We start from the raw sequence: 5,004 nt of genomic DNA on the forward strand, positions 1-5,004 counted from the left end.
TTTGAAACTATTCCATACTAATGATTTACAAAAATGCATAATATTGGGCAGGACAAACTGGTTAAGGTATAACTATGATAAAGCTTGGAGTTAGGGATTATGTTTAAATCACTTCCACTAATAACAATGAACAACAAATATTTGGTTTCCTGATTACTTTTGGGTGTATCATAAGGATTTTAGGCTACTGATCATGAAAATCACCATGAAAATTTCTGTACCAGGCATTAAATCGCCTGTGTTTGTTATTTCAATTCATATAGATTCAGGAACAGTTCCTGCTGATTGGAGGGTGGCTAATGTTGTCCCACTTTTCAAGAAAGGAGGGAGAGAGAAAACAGGGAATTATAGACCAGTTAGCCTGACATCAGTGGTGGGAAAGATGCTGGAGTCAATTATAAAAGAGGAAATTTCAACACATTTGGATAGCAGTAGAAAGATCAGTTCGAGTCAGCATGGATTTATGAAGGGAAAATCATGCTTGTCTAATCTTCTGGAGTTTTTTGAGGATGTAACTATGAAAATGGACAAGGGAGAGCCAGTGGATGTAGTGTACCTGGACTTCCAGAAAGCTTTTGATAAAGTCCCACATAGGAGATTAGTGGGCAAAATTAGGGCACATGGTATTGGGGGCAGAGTACTGACATGGATTGAAAATTGGCTGGCTGACAGGAAACAAAGAGTAGCGATTAACGGGTCCCTTTCGGAATGGCAGGCTGTGACCAGTGGGGTACCGCAAGGTTCGGTGCTGGGACCGCAGCAGTTTACAATATACATTAATGATTTAGATGAAGGGATTAAAAGTAACATTAGCAAATTTGCCAATGAAACAAAGCTGGGTGGCAGTGTGAAATGTCAGGAGAATGTTATGAGAATGCAGGGTGACTTGGACAGGTTGGGTGAGTGGGCAAATGTATGGCAGATGCAGTTTAATGTGGATAAATGTGAGGTTATCCACTTTGGTGGCAAGAACAGGAAGGCAGATTACTATCTAAATGGAGTCAAGTTAGGAAAAGAGGAAGTACAACGAGATCTAGGTGTTCTTGTACATCAGTCAATGAAAGCAAGCATGCAGGTACAGCAGGCAGTGAAGAAAGCTAATGGCATGCTGGCTTTGAGTATAGGAGGAATTGAGTATAGGAGTAAAGAGGTCCTTCTGCAGCTGTACAGGGCCCTAGTGAGACTCCACCTGGAGTATTGTGTGCAGTTTTTGTCTCCAAATTTGAGGAAGGACATTCTTGCTATTGAGGGAGTGCAGCGTAGGTTCACAAGATTAATTCCCAGAATGGCGGGACTGTCATATGTTGAAAGATTGGAGCGACTGGGCTTGTATACACTGGAATTTAGAAGGATGAGAGGGGATCTGATTGAAACATATAAGATTATTAAGGGATTGGACACGCTGGAGGCAGGAAGCATGTTCCCGCTGATGGGTGAGTCCAGAACTAGAGGCCACAGTTTAAGAATAAGGGGTAGGCCGTTTAGAACAGAGATGCAGAAAAACTTTTTCACCCAGAGAGTGGTGGATATGTGGAATGCTCTGCCCCAGAAGGCAGTGGAGGCCAAGTCTCTGGACGCATTCAAGAGAGAGTTAGATAGAGCTCTTATAGATAGCAGGGTCAAGGGATATGGGGAAAGGGCAGGAACAGGGTACTGATTGTGTATGATCAGCCATGATCACAGTGAATGGCGGTGCTGGCTAGAAGGGCCAAATGGCCTACTCCTGCACTTACTTGTCTATAATTCAAGTCAGAATAACTGTGGCCAAGATTAAGGAAGGCATTTTTGTTGGTCCACAAATCAAACAGGTCATCAATGACCTCTAGTGGGACTGGAGAAAATTACATGGAAAACATTCAAGAATGTTGATGAAAATTTTCTTGGCAGCTACAGATCACCAAACCACGTGCAGCTGGTTGACAACATGCTTCAAGCATAGAAAACCATGAGGTGCAACATGTCACGAAAGATTCATTTTCTGCATTCCCAGTTAGACTTTCTTCCTCCCTGCAAGTCTTGGCGCTATCCGTGACAAGCACGGTGAAAGGTTTCACCAGGGCATTGTGGTCATGGAGAAACGGAATCAGGGCAACTGGAATCCATCAATGCTGGCTGACTATTGTTGGGCACTTAAGCGAGAAGCCTCAGACACAGAGTACTCATGAAAATCATCAACAAAACATTTTTAGCTTAATTGAATTACTGCTAAACATCAGCACTGTCATGCATTTAAATGCGCTGTATTCAATAATAGTTAATTTCTCGTTTCTCCAAATTCCTAAGTGATACAAGTAGTCTGAAATTATATGTGTGTTCAGCCTCAAGGGGTCTATCATAATCAAAAAAAATTCTCAGGAAGCAACACTTTCTAAAACATTTGTTGTCCAGTGTATTTTGAGATGTGGAAACGAATGTCCACTCACCATGGCCATTTTATTAGGTGCCCTCTGTAAGTGGCCAGAGTGTATATTCGTGCTCTTCTGCTGCTGTACTCCACTTCAAGGTTTGACAAGAGGTGCATTCAGAGATGCTCTTCTGCACACTACTGTTATAACGAATTTGAGTTACTGTCAGCTTCCTGTCAGGTCGAATTAATCTGGTCACTTTCCTCTGACCTCTCTCATTAACAAGCCATTTTTGCCCACACAATTGCTGCTCACTGATGCACTATTCTCTGTAAACCCTAGAAACTGTTGTGTGTGAAAACCCAGGGAGATCAGCAGTTTCTGAGATACTCAAATCACCCTGTCTGGCACCAACAATAATTTCATAGTCAAAGTCACTTAAATCACATTTCTTCCCCATTCTGATGTTCAGTCTGAACAACAACCGAACCTCTTGACCATGTCTGTATGCTTTTTTGTACTGAGTTGTTGCCACATGATTGTCTGATTAGATATTTGCATTAATGAGCAAGTCTATAGGCATACCTAATAATGTGGCCACTAAGTGTATGACACCATATACCACTCCGAGATTCATTTTCTTGCAGGCACTCACAGTAAACAAAGAGTACAATAGAATACACAAACAATGACTGACAAACAACCAGTGTGTAAAAGAAGCAAATATTAATAGTAGTAATAATAATAACAAAGTTTAACTCAATCTGATTACCTGCTCAGGAGGCACAATCAAGTGGCAAACATCATTCACAGAAAACTTGCTTTAAAGTACAAACTCACCATGCTTACTAAAACTACAAGTCACAGTCTCACAGACTATGTAATGGCCGAATTGTTATTACAGATGTGACAATCCATAATAACTGTCCGGATATAATAATACAGGGTAAACACTTACGCAAGAACAACTTACGTAATAGATATATACATATTCCAAACACACACAACACACAGAAATCAATAAATGAAAAATGCCAGAAATATGCTGAATTAAAAGAGGAAATTGAAAGACTATAGAATATGAACAGGGGATACATTGTCCAAAGAGTACATTCCAAGTCACTACAAGCTTGAGCTGAGAAAAAAATAAAAATAATAATAAAAACAAACAAATAACTAAATAGGCAATACTGAGAACATGAACTGCAGAGTCCTTGTAAGTGTTGTGGAATGAGTTTTGCTGAGTGAAGTTATCCACGCTGGTTCAGGAGCCTGATGGTTGAAGGGTTCCTGAACTTGTTCATGGGGGACCCGAGGCTCCTGTACCTCCAAGTAGTGAGGAGAGAGCGTTGACTGGATGGGTGGGGTCTTTGATAATAGATGCTCCTTCTTTGTGCAGTGCTCCGTGTAAATGTGATCAGTGTTTTCCTGTGATGCACTGGGCCATATCTACTTCTTTTCATCGGCTTTTCCGTTCTTGGGCATTGGTGTTTCCATAGCAGGCTGTGTTGCAACCAGTCCGGATATTCTCCATGATGCAACTATAGAAGTTTGTCAAAGTTTTAGCTGCCACGCCGAATCTGGCATCAGCATCAACAGAAGCCTTGATCAGGGGTTTCCAATGTTTTTACTGTCAAGAACCACTACTATGAAGTAAGGAGTGTGTGGACCCCAGGCAGGGAACTCCTGGCCTTGATGCAAATCTCGGGGACCACAAAAAGGCTGATCTTCTTAAACAACACCTCACATGCATCTTGCAAACAACATATTTTTGCTGCATGTTTTGATATGCATGTGATAAATAAATCTGGACCTGAACAGGAGTCAGAAAGTACCACATCGCTGGATGGCTCTGGGCCTGTACTTGTTGGAGTTTAGAAGAATAAAGGGGATCTCCATGAAACTCATCAAATGTTGAAAAGGTGTGGAGAGGATGTTTTCTATAGTGGGGGAGTCTACACCTCAGAATAGAAGGACATCCATTTAGAACAGAGATGAGGAGGAATTTCTTTAGCCAGCGAGTGGTGAATCTGTGGACTTCATTGTGACAGGAAGCCCCGGAGGCCAAGTCCTTTGGTATATTTAAAGTGGAGGTTGATAGCTCTTGATTAGTCATGGCATTAAAGGTTTGAGGGAGAATATGTTTGAGAGGAAAAGTATAGGATATCAGAATGATGTTGATGCCAGATGGCCTAATTTTGCCTCTACAAGTAATGGTCTTATGGACTTCCCCAAAGTCCAGTGTAATCAACACCTGTGAAGAGAATACCAAAGAGATCTGAGGGACAGCTGAGTGCTGTCTCACTGAATTATGGCTTACACCTGAGTGAGTCACCATCTTTCAGAGGCCTTAACAGTCCTTCCAGGTGAGGTGACACTTCACCTGTGAGTTTGTTGGGGTCATTTACTGCATCCTGTGTGGCCTCTTGTACATCGGTGAGCCCTGCAGATTGGGGAGCGTCTTTGACAAACAACTTTGCTCTGTCCGCCACAACATTTCAAGTTGGCCATCCAGTTCAATTCGACTACCCACTCCCCTTCCTACATGTTTACTCCTGTCCTGCCACGAGGAGGTTACAGTCATGTTGAGAAGTGTACAAAGGCTGTAGAAAATCTAGTCAAGAAGAAAAGAAAAGCTTACAAAAGGTTCAAACAAACT

This window comes from Hemitrygon akajei, chromosome 6, assembly GCF_048418815.1.
Source record: "Hemitrygon akajei chromosome 6, sHemAka1.3, whole genome shotgun sequence".
NCBI lineage: Eukaryota > Metazoa > Chordata > Chondrichthyes > Myliobatiformes > Dasyatidae > Hemitrygon > Hemitrygon akajei.